Source organism: Podarcis cretensis, assembly GCF_951804945.1.
Source record: "Podarcis cretensis genome assembly, chromosome: 2".
Classification (NCBI taxonomy): domain Eukaryota; kingdom Metazoa; phylum Chordata; class Lepidosauria; order Squamata; family Lacertidae; genus Podarcis; species Podarcis cretensis.
This window is the reverse complement of record NC_137171.1, coordinates 43,820,220-43,837,772: the sequence shown is the minus strand read 5'-3', so window position 1 is coordinate 43,837,772 and position 17,553 is coordinate 43,820,220. Positions and strand designations below refer to the sequence as shown.

At 43.8% G+C, this 17,553-nt stretch overlaps 1 long non-coding RNA gene across 3 annotated transcripts in view; it reads left to right on the top strand.

The window, feature by feature from the left end:
- Positions 1-17,553, top strand: part of LOC307210432 — a 121,848-nt gene that overhangs the window by 2,433 nt on the left and 101,862 nt on the right. The window lies entirely within an intron of this gene.

Below are 17,553 nucleotides of genomic sequence, written 5' to 3'. Positions count from 1 at the left end.
GTCCAACAGCACGTGGCAGGCCACAGATTTCTTCACCTATGGTTCAAACGATGGTTTGGGATTTCGGGATTGCACTTGCGAGTTCTTGTTAGCCAGGAATGAAGTGATTATGCAAGGCCACTGAGTATGTTGCTTTCCTTGACTTCAATGTTAGTTTGAGGTACAAAAGTGTCCCTCAGAAATACCGAAAACCCTCCAAACAGTGTGTACATGCCTAGATGGCATAGACAGTGGCAAAGGTGCTAGGGTTGTCAACTGTCACCCATATGGGGTTGCTATAGCTAATTCCACAAAGGGTGGAATTGCAGCATAGCTCTAAAGCAATTGTTCTGTCATTGCAAGAATTTCTGTTTGTGCAATGGAAGATTCTCTCATGGGCCCTCTAAATCTATGCTAGGGGTTCTCCCAACTCTCTAGAGCAAAAATCCTTGTGCTGGTGTAACTCAGTGTATTCTTAAGCCTTACGGGTTGTATTCTACTATCTGCATCATTTTATGAAAAAGCTGGCTGCTTTTCAGCTGTAGATGGACTTTATGTGGGACATGGAGACAAAACATGGTCTTGTGAAATTACACAGCCCAACATCAGATTCATTTGGGTTGCTGTCCCCTGCGTTCACAGTATCAGAGCACCAAGACATTCTGATCTGGGTGCTTACCGTAGTGGCACACTAGCACGGCAAAAGTCAGTACAGGGGAACCTGACTTAAAGGTGACAGCACCCATCTGCTGTAACTGTAAGGACAGATTTAAATCAGGCCTAAGAAAGAGCAGTTTAATCTCAAAACGCAACTACACCTCAACAAGATATGAGGTCTGCTTGTGCAGTGTGGGTCACTGTCTGCTGCCTAAATTCCCTGATCAGCATTTGGACAAATCACTATGAATCCCTCATCCCCTTCTTTGCACCAACAGTTGCATTTCTGGCTAGAAGCATGCAGTACAATATAGCAATATTACAGTTTTGCTAGCAAAACAGATTTGTAGATAAAGGTCTATGGAGCCTATGGAGTTAAATGTATATACAGTGGTACCTCAGGTTACAGATGCTTCAGGTTGCAGTCTCTGCTAACTCAGAAATAGTACCTCGGATTAAGAACTTTGCTTCAGGATAGGACCAGAAATCGTGCTTCAGCGGCGTGGCGGCGGTGGGAGGCCCCATTAGCTAAAATGGTACCTCAGGTTAAGAGCAGTTTCAAGTTAAGAATGGACCTCCAGAACGAATTAAGTTCTTAACCCGAGGTACCACTGTATTGTATACAAATGGGGTTTGGGCCTCCTTACCACTTAATCTGATGTTCAGTTGAGTACATCCATGAGCGTTGATTTCAGTGGGCATAAATACAGTATGCCTGTGTGCATATGATTCAACCCTGGAGGTTTTAATAGACCAACAGCTGCACATGGCCTTGTGCTCAGGCACTCTATACCTTCTTAATCCCAGCTGCAGCTTCACTCTCAAGCTCCATCTGCCGACATTCAAACATGGAGGGAGATCAACACTTATCCATACTAGGTTTGCCAACTTCTGTGCTATGCAGGTGGGGAGGAATTGTTCAGGACAACCTATGTATTTGTGTTCTACCCCCTGCCCCCAGATCTGCCTTTTACCATAATGTAGGGCTGTTGAGAGGCATTCTTGCAAGTTTTAGCCTACACCTATCCCTGTTTTCTCCAAAACAAGTTAAAGTGATCTCAATTAGATTTCCTTCCAGGTAAGTAAGCTAAGGAAATCTATTCACCATCATCCATCATCCCTTATGTCCCTGATGGGTTAACACACTTATTGCATCTCAGCTGTCAAACCTGCCAGAGCCAATGCTTTGGCTCCCAGCTACTGGCTGGTTGGAATGGCAATGAAGTCAGTATCCTGGTCCCACCAGCAGAGAGCAGGAGTCATCCTTATCTGAGCTGCAGTACTTATGCTGATGAATCTGGGCTGGGAGTGACTTGGTTAGGGGGCAGAACAGTGGAAGGGCTCCCAGAAGTTCCCAGTTGGCTCAGATTAAGATCGACCTAGCATAAGACATGTGGCAACCGATATCCATCCACATATACAGAAACCTTTGTGTATGCATACATGTGTATTGCCACGTGCATTAAAAATGCAACTATGCAGCAGAGAAAAGTAAGCCTTTCCTCTGGGTACCCCAGCAGATTATTTTTGCTGCACACCCACACAGTTCCACACATGCACGCCCAAAGGAAACAGCATGAAAATAAGCCTCCCATATGCACAAACCCTTTCTCTCACCGAGACATTTGCATCCTCCCATGGTGTGCTCCTATTATATTAATGGTAGAAATAATCACGCTTATCTCTAGAGTAACCTTGAGATTCCAGTGTAGTGTTTGTCATAGTAATGATCATAATTGTTATGTTATTTATATAGCCCCCCACCTATGCCAATTGGTGCCTGGGGAGCTTAATATCAAAATTCAACAATAAAATACAACAAGGCCACACTAGAAATCTATATTTTTATATATAAAAACGTTTTTGGGGTTTTTTTTAATAAAGAGAGAGCATGTGACGAGACATATGGTTCAAATCCCTCACATCCCTGCAAAGCTGCTTGTGGCTAAAAGCCCGTCAAGAGAGAGAAACCACAGGCTTGTAATGTCTGCAGGTAAGTGGTTAGATAGCAGATGGTCTACACCAATTAATATCTGACCACAAACGAGAGAGTAGCATGTTAGGAAGCTCCTAGGCATCCGTGCATCCCCCCCACATGCCCAGTACAGCTACATAAAGCACTCCCACCCCAGCACACTTGAACAGCAGAATATTAAAGCACACATCTTGAAGGCTGAAGCTGCAATCCAGTACAGAGCTGAGTGTTCTCAAGGTGTGCCTAAATTGTGACCCATGTGACTCTGCCTACCTCCAGCAAGTCGTATCTCGGCTACCAGTAAGAGAAGTAACAGGGGTTCCTGCTTGTGTGTGCTAGATGTTGTGTGGTGCAAGTCAGACTTCCTTAGCAACATCCACTATAGTGCTGGAGACTAGAGAAAGGGGAAGAAAGAGTGGGAGAGGGTAAGGAAGGAACTAATGGAAGGGAGGCTGAGGAAGTAACAGCATAAAGAATGTGACAAAGAGCTGGAGAGGAATGTGCATGGGGGAGGTCTCTCTCTGCAAAAACATGGCATTAGACTAAAAGTAGAACAGAAGCTATGTTCCTTGGAATTCACAGCTCTCTGGCAGCAAGCAACAGAAAACCCCTAATTCTCAGAGTATTAAGTAAACAAGGAAAATAACAATGAAAGTCCTTGGAAGGAATCCATCCCAATATGATGGATTAATAGAGGTCTTGGAGGAGAGATGTTTTCCCTTCCCAGTTACTGATCCCTACCCCATCATTTAATATGTACATTTAAGATAGGCACTCACCATGGGCATTGCTAACTGACCAATCACTGACCAATCACATCGGTTCTGTCCCCCTAACAAAATTTCTGGCTACGCCCAAGGCACTCACCAAAGGCACATTAACTGCCGTACAAACCCTCAAATCTACAAGTGGCAGGACATGCAGACAAGGCGTCAAGGAAACACCAAGAAATAGTCACGTACAGTGCTTCAGGGTTTCAAGTACTTTGGAACTGCAAGAAAGAGATGTCTGAAGCAATTTGGAAAGAACTGATTGAATTTTCATTCTGCAATGGAATTGAAATATAGCAAAAGGGACTGTGAAGTGAAAGATGAAACCCAAAGCCCAGCTCTTCCCAGACTACAGTCCAACTTGTCCTTGCTCAGAAGCACAGCGTTCCCACACCTTGGCAGAGGCCCCTTTATGTGGTATAATTAGCCACAGCCTTGCAACACAATCAGATTGTTGGTTTCACTAATAGCCTGGAATTATGTCAATTTGGAGCCATTTCGGAAAGATCCGTGAGAGCAGGGGAAATGTTAATAAGGAGCCTGCACTGTTGCTAATGGACTACAGGGGGGAGGGCTGTGTGATGGCCCATCTACATCTGGGACTTGATAACATGCAATGTTCTTGGTGGTGAAAACTAGAAGCACAGGCCCATCAGGTGACCTAGGAATCTCCCAATATGTTAATGAAGATTTATGAATAAACAGAATCCTTGTACGGTGGTACCTTGGTTCTCAAACTTAATCTGTTCCGGAATTCTGTTCCAAAACCAAAGCATTCCAAAACCAAGGCGTGCTTTCCCATAGAAAGTAATGCAAAATGGATTAATCTATTCCAGACTTTTAAAAACAACCCCTAAAACAGCAGTTTAACATGAATTTTACTAACGAGTCCATTGAGCCATAAAATGAAAGCAATAAACAATGTACTGCAGTCACACTATCAGTAGCTAAACTGGGTTCCACACTGTCAAAAAAACAAAACAAAGAAGCCGCAAAAACGCAAAATAAATAGCAAAAGTAGACAGACCTCAGCGTAACACTCAAAACGGAGCACATTCGGCTTCCAAAAAAAGTTCGCAAACCGGAACATTTACTTCTGGGTTTGCAGTGTTTGGGTTCCAAGTTGTTTGAGTACCAAGGCGTTTGAGAACCACGGTACCACTGTATGAATCTTTCCCAGCAGAAGCACCACCTAGGAGAGGCTCAGTGAGAAGCACTACCTCGGAGAGGGGTGACCAACAAGGCGTTATCTGGATGTCCCATCATCCCTCACCATTGGTCACACTGCCTGGGACAGATGGGACTTGGAGTCCAACAGGCTCTAGAGTGCCCTGCATTAGCTACCCTATCTTAGAAAACAAGGTTCACTTGAAAGTTGCCCCAGCCCAGGGTGGACTTCATTTGGCCTCAATGAACCTCATGGAGAAGCGCTTTTAGCCAACCTTTAAGAAACAGAGGCGAGCAGCTGTGGATTGTATCCTGCAGACTTGGTTCCAAACCCTTTCACCAAGCAGCTAGAACCAGTTCACCACCAGAACATGGAACATTCCCCGTCCTCTTTCCAGACGAGTAGCAATTGCTGCATGAAGATAAACATTTCCTCTCGGGGTGCCCAGTGCTCTGAACAAACAGAAATGACCACTGATCTAGTTGGTTGTAAAAAGGCACCAGAACCCAGCACCAGCCTTTCAGTTGCTGTTCCAATGCCATCTAATCTCCTGCGATTCCATCTTCGGGCTGCCAGTTCCAGCTCATTGATGCCCTTGCCTTCTGCAGATGAGCCCAGCAGTGTGTCTCCAAGCTACAAGTCCCCACCTACAATCTTCCTGACATCTCAGCCATGGCCTCGCTAGATTCCTGCGAGATCTGGCAGTGTCGAAGGGAGAAAAATATCCTCAGATAGCCTGTTATTAGGAGAGGACCATTACACTGCAGCAAGAAGCAGAAATGAATTTAATGAGATGGGGCTGTTGCTACAGCTGTGCAGGATCCCACTTTTTAGGCTGCGTCTCCAGTCTATGGGCACCAGATGACAGCGCTCTGCCACAGCCCCAGCTCCTTGGCTGACACGGACTCTTCTCTCCTTGATGTGCTAAAATCTCAGAAGGGGCACTTGATTCAGGAGGTCTTCAGGTTTCACATTTCAGACTTGGGTGCACCCCTTTAGATGTTTGGTGGCAGCTGTATTTGACCGGGTTTCTCCTTGACTGTTCTTGCTGATGTAAAAAGTCGAAGCATAAGAAGCTCCTGGGGCAACCGATGAAGAGGCAAAACCCAGTTTCCATGGTCGAACACAAGAGGGTGCTGCTGAGACACTCTGGGAAACAAGGAGACGGGTGGGAGGAAAGCATCTCTCCATATCAATTTATTTATTTATTTTTTAGTGAAAGCCTCCGCTTTGTGGTCTTCTTATTGAGAAATTACCACGTTTCCTGTGGGAAATTGGAAGATGGGCGAAGATTTTCTTTATTTCACACACCAGGGCTGTTTTCCAATAATAAACTTGCAGACTTGGAAGACAATCAACGCTCTCCCCGCCCCCCCATTCCTTCCACTTTAATAATTCTTGCTATATTCCTTTAATTTTGATGTTTTAAATGTGTAACTGAATCCCCGCTGAGCGCTCTCTGCACAATATTTAAAATATATATCACTAAGCGCCAACATGGAGGCTCACATTGCATAATGACGAACAGTCACCCATATTATCAGCACACACCATATACATCCAGCAGGGCAGATCTTTGCCAGGGGCACATCCAGCACATGGGAAAGGTCATGGCTTCCTCCAAAGAATACTTTGTTTAGGGTGCTAAAAAGTGCACCTCAGTGGGGGTAAACTACAGTTCCCAATATTCTTTGCGGCGGGGTGTGTGCTTTAAATCTATGGTGTGGGTGTGGCCATAAGGAACTGCTGTGTGTATGTGACCTCTGGGTATGAGGTGCCTTCCCCACCATTGCCCCAGCTTCATTTTACGTCAATTGGTTCTCCTTCCTCTGTTCCTGTGCTCTTCTTTGTGCCGTCTGAAACAGGTATAGACAACAGACAAAAGGCATATATGGGGTGTTATCTCTGTGAGGAAATCTGCAGGAACTTCATGGGGTCCAGTCTTCTGTGTGCCTGTCTGTTTACTTATCCTCACAAGGAAGTGCCTCAGCCTGCTCTTTGAAGGGGGCAAACCTGCAAGTACAATGGTTCTCCTCATGTCACAAGAAACATTCCCTTTCATGGGGGACTGAGGGCCAAAGAATCCTGTGATACTTTCTCAACAAGGTTTTCAATCAGTCAGTCAAACAAACAAACAAACAAAAAAACAAATAGCAGAGGCTGCATCCGCACCATACATTTAAAGCCCATTGCTTCACTGAAAGAATCCTGGGGACTGTATTTCACTCCTCACAGAGCTGCAATTCCCAGCACCCTTCACAAGCTACAGTTGCCAGGATTCTTTGGGAGAAGCCGCATGCTTTAAATATGCTTCAAGTGTGCTTTAAATGTTGGGTGAGGTTGGTTACAGAGTCCCCAGTTCAAATCTGACCCTTATCATGAACTCAGCAGGTGGTCTTCTGCAAAATACTATCTGTCATCCTCATCACTTTCTATAATGCAGGGATAATAATCCCAGTTTACTTTTCAAGGTTGACCTAAGCCTTACTGAGATAATATATGTGAAGCATTGTCAGCCTTCCAAAATGCTATATAAATGCTAGGTATTATTGTTAGTAGTAGTCATATATCTTGGGAAGTACCAGATATAGGCAGTACCTTAGGCCTCCTGAAGCCTAGAATGACCCTCCAGACATGAAACAGTACGTGTGCTTGGCTCGTGGTCATTGCTCCATACTTTGTTGACAGAAGTAACAGGCTGGGTTTTTGAAAATGGGCCAAGCACCATATGGTGGTGCTGCTGCTTCAATCTGGGCCAGGACCAATATTTTTCTTCCAGATTGCTGGCTCAGTGGATTTTTTCTAAGCAGGGTGCACCAGCTACTCGGTATACCTTGCATGTCCCTGAATTTGTTGTCAGCTTTGGAGGGCAACCAGGCTGCGATCCTATACCTGCTTACCTAGGACTTAACTTCTGAGAAGACACGCTTAGGATTGTGCTGTCATTGTGAAGTGTGGTGCACCTCCTCTCCTCTATCTTATATGCAGTTGTGAAGGCAATTTGGGGCAATGGTCTAGCATAAGGCAAACAAACATTAAAATGAAATTGCTATTTTATCTCTCATGGAGACATGAGACTGAGTTGCACAGAGCTTTGAAGCAATGCATCCGGCAGCTCTTAGATGCTCACCAAAAGGGTTCCATTAAGAAACGTAGCCCACTTTATGAGGTGCGGCACCTGTGCACATCACTCTACAAGAAGGCTGGGCTTGAGGGACATCTCCTTGGGGCAAAGAGAACCCGGAAAGGCAAGATGGTGCTCCTAAGGAGTCGGGTGGAGGGAGGGAGAACAAGGACTTGCACCGTCTGTGCCTTAATGCTGTGCTCTAGCCCCTAGGCCATCCCACCATTTTCATCAGATAATAGCAGCAGTGACTTATTCCCCGTCTGACAGAAGATTGACCCTTTCAGCTCAGCCTCCCCGTGGGTTTAACTCCTTCCAAATAGCCCACGGCCAGGCTCGCTCCGTAGGCAGCGGGGGATGCCCCCCTCCCCTCTGCTATGCAGACGGGTGTGCGGGAATTGGCTGCACAGCTGCCTGGCAGGGAAGGAGCCAGCTCGTCTGGCATCGATTAGGTTTCATGTGAAGCTTTCAGACCCTGGGTAACTTCCCGGGGAGCTGGGAGGAAAGAAGGGGAGACCATGGTTCTGGGGGGGGGGGTTAGCTGGGGTTTAGGCTGGAGAGAATCCCAGAATTCGGGTGGGGGGGAGGAGGAATGGGGCAGGATAGGGCAGGGTGGGAAATACCCCGTGGAAGTGCCAGCTGACAAAGGAGGGAATTAAACCAGTCAAAACAGTTCAAGTGCCAGATCACAGAAGACCAAGTCCAGAGTGGGGACTTACTAGGAACAGGGGCAACGTACCACAAAGATACCTGGCTCATTTTTGGTTTATTCCAGCATCTTTTGTAAGGGGTCGGGGCTTAGGCCTGGGTGGAACACACACACACACCCCACACACTCGGGCCCCCACACATTGGAAGCCCCTCTTACCACATGAAAACAGCCCTTCCTTTCAGAATTGAGAGGAAGGCAATCCATACATTCAGTGGCACTTCTTGCCATCTTTTAAGTCTAGCACTGAAAATAAATCCTGAGGCAGATTCCCGGCAAAAATGAAGTGCTCTTTAGTACCCTGGCCTGTCTTTGAGCCTGCTTAATTCATGATTTGGTGCCAGGCAGCTCTGTAGAACTCATGTATCTCCTAAAGCCTCCATTTTCAGCATCCACCTGGTTTGTTACAACCTTTTTAATGAGACAATTTATACAGTTCCTGCACAGCTGAGGGAAACCTCTCCTAATTTTCAGACCACAGAGCACCTCTTTATGTCAAACCCAGACAAGATGGCTTTGCCGTAGCTCCCTTTTCTCATTTACCCTTTCTCTTTGTTTCCTTTTGGGGGTTGGTTAAAGTGTGGCAGGACGCTGCCACTGGTTTGTACTTTTCACTGCATAAGGTTGGTTGAAATATTTTGAGTCGGGATTGGGAATTGCCCAGATTATTGCTGACTTCAGTTTTCTCTTCTTCCTCTCTCATAAGAACTTTCCAATCAGTTGAAAATGCATGAGTCTTTTTATATATATATATATATATATATATATATATTAATTACTATATCCATACTACCTCTAGACCAGCTCTATATCTTATCTTTATAAGCATCATTGTGATAGGGTTTCCATATTTCAAACAGTGAAAATCCAGACAGAAAAGTTTTTGAGGGTTTTTTTGGGCAAAGTTGTTGATATGGGGGAAAGGGCAAAGGGTTTTTTTTTTTTTTTTTTTTGAGTTTTGCCCAAAGCTGTTGTCATGAGCTGCCATACATCCAGATTTTCCTGGACATTTTGCCGATTTCCACACAGACACTGCTAGAGACAGTAGTATTCCGGATATGTCTGGGAAATTCCAAATGGCAACCCTACATTGTGAGAGGATGGCCATATTCCTCTTCTGTGCTTTACTTTGTTTTGAAAACATGAATGCGCCCCTCTGCTGGAAAGACACATTGCCTCCTAAGACCCAAAATAATTAATTAAATAATTTCTATATATTTCCAATATTGAACGAATGAACAAGTTTACAACATGGTAAGGGCATCATGGAAAAGGCAAGAGGCACTAGAGATGACGCAAACTAGATTCCATAGACGCCCACCATGACATTTGAATAACCACCTTCCATGCAGCAGTTACAATCGAGTGGATGTGTTGGTTGGAAGTGGGGGGGAAGCCATATTTTCATACTAATCAGACATTGACATTTGCATGCTGTGAATATGCATTTTGTCTGCAACAGAAGCACTACTTTGAGGGAAGACATTTAGATCTCAGGCACCAAATGAGACTAACAACTGTCTATTTACTGAGCAAAATAAAGACTGGCTGGGATTACTCCCAGTGACTATCATTCAGTTTGGATTGTTGTCTCTGCTTTGTTAGGAGATTGCTTGACCTCGGCAACTCTTGGGTTCCAAAGGATGACAGACCAATTTGCATTCCACCTCTCCTCTGTCAGGAGTCTTTGGGTCACACAGGAGAGTTGACTGGCAATATCGGACCCTGTGCCCATTCCAGCTGCCAGCTGGCAGGGAATGGCCAGTGGAGACTGGGCAGATGCTTCAGCTAGCCACCCCCTTGTGGTCCCCATTCAATTTGTAGCTCCTTGGCAAGTGTGCAGATGTTTTTCTAAGCAATAATGTCACGGAAACCTTCAAACACCTGGATCCACAAGTGCACAAGGAGCTTCATGATCTGTTAGTCATTAGCAGTTCATCTCTTGGGCTGGCCTTCACATGGTTTAATATTGTGAAGTTGTTGGCATTTTCAGAAAGCTCCAATTTTTCAACTTAGAGGTGCTGATATCTTAAAGAAGGCTGCATTACAACACTGAAAATCTATTGACAACTCAAGCAACAGTTCTTGATCATTGACACTATGTGGGTCCTTGTGATAGTTTTTTCTCATGCTAACTGTGCTGTAACAACATCTCTTTACTACCAGTCGACACAAACTGCCTCTAGTAGTTCCCTTCAATGAATGGTCCAATCTGTGGAAATGCAATAGTCTTGCCTAGATTATTTGACCTGTGGGCCCCCCCCCCCCCGACACCTGAACAGGGCCAAGAGCTCAGAACCAACTTTACAACTCAGTGGGACTTACTTCTGATTAAACCTGTTAAACCAGGTAGCAAAGCCCAGTCTGTGCACCCACATTTTATTTTATGCTTCCTTTCCACAGTTCAAACCATGCTCAAGACAGCTTATAATATGAAAAAATACATAGCCGCAACATAACAAAAATAGTCCTAAACAATAAATTAAATAGCAAAAAAATACACAACCGTATTAAACAATTTCCATGTAAGCCACAAGGTCTAAAATAACAATACATAAAACCAACAGCAATAACAGCAACCCCACCACCACTGCCCCCCCCAAACAAAACCCCAGCCCATGTTGTTCCCTAGGATTCTCATACAAAGCATCTCTAATTTAGCAGTTCATATGAACTCAGCACCTCCAGTGCAGCACGTAAACCAATCACAATGCAATTAAAAATGTACATTTATTTCTAAATGTCCTGGAGATTCTAAGTGGAAACAAAGGAGACAACAGGAAGCAAAGACGTCATAAAGAGTGTATCTTTTCCAAATATAATTGTATCTAAGTTTACTCCCATATTGATTTCAATGGTAACTATTTCACCTTTGATTCATTTACATTTCCAATCCAATGTAATTACGCCTGATTTGCATTGCTTTCATCTTCCCTGCATTTCATGCCGGTAAAAGATGTTGCAGTTTACTAACACTCCATTGACCCTCACTATCTATTTTTACTGCAGTTGTGCAAATCTGTGTGGCTTCTTGTGGCAAGAAGATATCTTCATTAGATGATATTCCCATGGAAAAAGAAACCTCCTGGGGAATCACAAAATCTCCATAAGGCCCCAGAGCAGGTTACAGCAATTTAAGAATATTAAAAACAGTTTAGATGGCTCAGATGGCTTTAAAGGGGGGTTATTTTGACAAATTCATGGAGGGCATGGCTACTAGCCATCACAACTGCTCTGTATTAGCTCAAGTATCGGAGGCAGTAGTCCTCTGAGCATCAGTGCTGCAGATCATGTGTGAGAGAACAATATTGCCCTCTTGTCCTATTTATGAGCTTCCCATAGGGATCTCCACTTGGCCAGTGCTGGAAGCAGGACAATGGAATAGATGGGCATTTGGCTTGATCCAGCAGCTAGGCTCTTCTTAAATTCTTACATTAAAAACTTATTGTTGGCAGCACACAGTTTATGCCCAACAGAGCTGCTGGATTTTCTATGAACCCACCCAGTTTCTGAAATCTGGTAGAGAAACCCTCTTAACAGCCCCATGTCCACCTAGTGTGTGATATGTGTTAACATGAGAGAAGGTATTAGCAATCACAGCACCCCATGGATTGCCTCTTCAGAGATTTGGCTGGTGCCAACCCTGCTGGGCTTTTAGATGCCTATTGAAGGCCTATTTATTTATCCAAGCCATTGGTTAAGATTGAACATTGAGGAGACCCCAGTATTCTGCAGTTTTCCAGTGGTTAGTTTTATATCTAGGATTTTTAATGAAGAGCAAGCCAAAAGTGCTTGAAATAACCACCATTTATGCTACAGCTGATAGCAGCGAACTACTTGATAAATGGTCACTCAGGAGTCATTTTCTATACTGTATCTAGGATTGCACCCTTAGTCCCTACTTGTAGGGTTTGTCCCCTACTGTGTGTAGTCCTACTGTGCAGAGCGGAGTCAGGTGAACTGCCCTATCTATTGCTGCCAGCGCAAGGATTAGCACGACAAGTTAAAACTCTAGTTTATGGATGATACCGAACTCCCAAAGCTTTCGTTTTCTACAGACATCCTTATCAGTGTCTAAAGCAACCCAGCTTATTTCTTCTCGTGGTTACTTCAGCGTTCAGGTTCTCCTAGGCTTCTATCAGCTAAATTGCAGTTGAAAACCAGAATAATTGAAATGAAAGCCTAGAAGGAACTTGCATTTATCGGGACTTCTAGACTTGCTCCTTGGTATGCATCAATTAAACAGCGAGATTGCTGGGAGGAAAATCTAACAGAAGTAGGCCAAAGTAATGCCAGAAGGACATTTACTGCCCTACGCTACTAAATAAGACCATCTATGCCTTTGGAGGGACAGTATTCAGAAAAGCCATACACCCAGAAACCCTTTGTATTTGTGGTGCTAATTGTACCGAAGATTTACCACTTAGCGCTGCAGCACCATTTTGATCAGAAAAGGCTTCCTTGAGCCAATTCTATGTTAAACCCTGTACTCGGGAAAAAATAAAGTTACAGTTGCATGGAAGAGAGCGTACATTCTAATTGTTACAAACTGGTACCGACTCAATGTTGGGATTTAACAAACATTTTCACACATACCTGAAAAACATCCCCTTCGCCCTTTCTGGCAATTTTTCACACTCCTTTGCAAACGAATGTAAAACCTCTCCCTTGGTCCACGCAGGATGTGCCCTTGGAGGAAATTCTAACATAACCCTCACAGAAGAGCAGTGTTGCATGGTTCAAGGTGTGGTATGCCGTATCACTAGGACAGATGAACACAAACATATTCTTACCACAGGTAGTGGGTGCCCCTTGGTGTGTTCAGGCACTGCAAGACTTACTCAAGGGCCAAGAGGGTCCACTGGCAGAGAGGTCAACTGTAGATGGAGCCAGAGCCAATGGCAGGCAGAGTCAACTATTTCTGGTTGGGCCCCCATCCTCCCACTTGCTGAATTCTATAATGGCAAGACTGAGAGTAAGGAGAAGCAAGGTGATAGCCAGTGCTACCTTTTGGGCAGGATCTAAGTAAGAAAGCAGGCAGGAAGGCAGGCAGGCGGGGATTGGCTAAGGGCAGAATGAGTTGGGTGGGGCAGTGCCCCATTTGCCCCAATAGACCAACCTTCATTGGTCATGAGGAACTGCCCAATAAGGGAGCTCAAGTGAAGTTGCATGGGCTTTATGAACATAGTTACATGCTCTGTTCATGGTAGATGTACTAAAGGAAAGGCAGAAATAAGCTGGTGAGGTATGAGGCTGGACTGATAAGGTATTTAGTGCTGGACCAGCTGCTGTGTGCTTTTGCTTCTGTGGCTTGTACCTGTACAACATTCTAGGAAAAGGTAAGAAGCAACATGGCAGGTTCAAGGGACATGGAGGCAAGGAAGAGGAAGTGCAGAATTCCAGGGCGATGTAGAAGGCAAATAAATGAATCCAACAGGTTCTCGAGTGGTGGGAGGTGGGCAAAGCCAAACCCGATTGACGACACTTTATAAACCAGCCCTAAGACAGGGGTATTGGCTATACAGCTGCAAATAAAATGTTTAAAGTGTGTTTTAAGTGCAATATACAATGTGACACTAGATGGTGATGGTGAGCCTTACTGAAAATTCAATGTGTTTTTAAAAACGCTTTAAAAAAGCATTTTCAGAACGGTTTTTATATGTGTGTAGATTCCACCAGGGTGATATGACAGATAACCCCACACATCACAGAGAAAATGTTTCACTCTGCATCACAGAATTGTAGTCAGAAGAGACCCTAAGAGTGAGCTAGTCCAACCCCTGCCATGCAGGAATAAAGGAGGAGTGTTTTGTGTAACATAATCGGATGTCCATCAACAATGTTGTAACCGATGTATTGCTAACGTATTGTATTATTTGTGTAATAAAATGCAAAATGTGTGATAAAGCTGTAATGCAGATGCAGTTAAAATATAATTTAATTAGAGTGCAGCTCCGATCCATTCAAATCAGTGGCGGTTTCATCATTCACTCCAGCAAGATGTGGGTTGCTCTCCTTTTTTGACAAACAGTGCCCCCAGTCTTTTCCCGCATTTCCCCCCATGGATGGGCCAAGTTCTATGATCCAGCGATTAAGTGGTTGATGGGTCTGGCTTCCCTCTCCTACTGTCATTCCATCTCATTTCTCTCCCCCCCCCCCCATTTAGATATTCCTTTCTTCAAGAAACCTTGACTCTCAGCAGGAAAAAAATAGCAAAGCAAAAGCAGCATCCCCTCAGCAGAAGCGTTTAATGACAGCCTGCATTGTGCGTAATGAACCACCCTGCCTGTCTTCCTACTTTGCCCATTTGTGCACACTCTTATTTGGGAGTGGGGGAGGGGGGAGAACTACCAGGAATGGCAAGCCACAAATCATGTTTTTAAAAACCCTGAAATTCTGGGGGTGGGGGGGGGAAGCAGAAATAGGTTTTTGGATGGCCCATAAACATATATTTTCTAGTTTTCTACTGCAACTTTACATAGAAAACATCAAAAACCAAGCAGGGGGGAAAACCCTGAGAAGAAAACTCCTAAATTTTATCTATGTGATGCTGGTGATTTTAGGCATCATAAAATCTCAATAGTTCCATGCACACATTGTATACATTATTATTATTATAACTATTAATATATATACCACATTATTATTATTAGTTTATATACCACTTCCAATCAGTTTGCAAGTTCATAAACCAGTTGCACAAATGTTAAAATAGAAACACCCATAATTTAAACAAACAATAGAACAATACCATTACAACCATTAAAACCATGTATAATTTCATCAGCTCCATTCTGGGCAAGCTGATCAGAGGCTTTAGGCGCAGCAACTACTTATGGTGCTTGTTAAGACACTGTTGTGCCCTGCTAAAAGCACAAGAAGTACCCAGGCAACTTTCTCCCAAGGATACCCCTGTGCTAACTGCTTGGCTTAGTCCAGTCTCATGATTATCCCTGCTGCCAGAATAGTAATTAACCTTTACACCCTTGGCAACGGTGTATTACATTGACAAGTGCACGGAATGGACAGTATCCCATACAACCTAATTCCTTAATGCAGCAGTGTAAGGGGAAAATAATACAGGAATGTGCATCATGTAGTATTGTGCAGTTCATATTAAAGACTTATATACCTTCACTCTTGGGAACGGTGTATGTACGTTCTCAATGCACAGACATACACTCTTGCAATGGCACATGCAAATGTGCATTTTGTATTATGCTTTGTGCAAATACTTCATTTGGTGCTTTGTAGATAGATTGTGTCAAGAGACAGCAAACAAAGAAACACTATATGGAAAATTACATATTCAAGAACATTTATTCCGTACATAAAACACTTTCTGACACATAATTACTCTTACTTTGTACGCACAAAGTATAGCTCATGGCATATGTGCGTGTGCACACACACACACAACAAAATATGCCATTGCTGATCAATACAAGCACACATACACAAATAATAACTAGGATACATGTAGTTACAGATAAAATATTCAGCTGTACAGGCATGGTATGCCCAGAGTACACAGGAATAAATGCACATGGTAAAATATAAAACACAGCTCTGCCAACAGATGCATATACCCTGGCTGTGTACTACATAGCTACTTCATCTCCCCTTCATCTCTCTCCACTCCAACGCAGTTGTCCCAGAAATGGTGAGGTGTAGATAAATATTTTATCTTTCTTTTTGTTTGACAGCTGAGTAGGAATTTGTCAAAGTTTGAATTTTAATGTGAAAAGAATATTCTGAAATGCATCTAATTTAAAGAGGCAGCTTCAGGTGTAGGTGGCAACAGAACCCAGGAGCTTAGATTCACAGGGGCTAAGCTACAATGTGTGTGTGCGTGTGTGCGTGTGTGTGTGTGTGTGTGTGCGTGCATTACACACATACACACATGCAAACACACACAGGTCAGTAGAACGCTTATCACAGATGTAACAGAACATCATGTAACAGAACCATTTTCACTTTAAGAGAAACTGTCCCAAGCATTCAGTCTAGGAGTTTATCCATTTATGCCCCAGAATAATCGCACAGCAACAGGTGAGTCACTAGGAAAAATTCACATCCACTCAGTCAAGGGATGCAGTAGTTGCTACTTCATTGCAATAACATGAGTAAAGAGCAAAGCAGCTTCTCATCAAATGTACATTCAGTGACCACGTGCACGAAGATGAAATTAAATAGAGCAGCCCAAACCTTTTGAAGGGAAGAACAGCTTTGAAGAACACACAATGAAGAAATAACAACAACAAGCAATTATAATTAATTGATTGATTAATAAAAACTGCAAGTGATCAACGAACAGTTGGCGGGAGTGGGTAAAGCCAAGAATTCGCTCTGTTCTCAGGGAGAAGCAGGCGGCTGGAATGCCTGCTTTACAATCTGTGTGAATTGTGAGGGACTGGTTGGAGGAACAGGGGGTGCTGAGCCAGGATCCCCAACCATAGTCATTAAAGGGACATCCTCACTTTTTGCTTTTTCTGGGGCTGCAAGTGACCCATAAAGTAAGTGGTGGCAGAATCTACCAGATAGGAAAACACTGCAGGTCTGTTGCAGTGGGGCAAGGAAGTGGGAGAGAGTCTCTTTCTTGAGCATTCCCACTTCTATACAATCCCTACCTGACTCTGCACAAAATAAAGAGGGCACTGCACTGCAACCTTCTGCCAAATAAGGAAGGAGATAGCATGCTAAAACCCAGGGGACTGAACCTGAGATTCACAGCATGTGATTCCATTCCTTGCAACGTACACCTGGTCATATTTTGCGGGAACACCTTTTATAATTTCCACTCTCGTGATGTTGGGATGGTGGCCTTGGTACAGAATTTTGCATTGCCTTGTTATGACCTTGTAAATCCACAGCTAAGCTTCTCAGGTCGGAATGATCATCTAGCTAAGAATCAGAGATCACAATTTAGTAGCAGTGTTGTTTTTTTAAAAAAGGTTGAAGTGCGGAAGATACTTGTCTAAGGAAAATATTTGTACTAAGCTAATAACAGTTCCTTTGTTCTTTGAGACAAGAAGTTTGCCAGCTACAGCAGAAGCTAGAAAGCATAAAAACCCAGACTCTTCGCTTGTGTACATGTTAAGTTCCCATAATGGGTCAAACAGGAGCTATAGGTGAAATTTTCACTGTGTGTGTATGTGTGAGTGAGTGAGT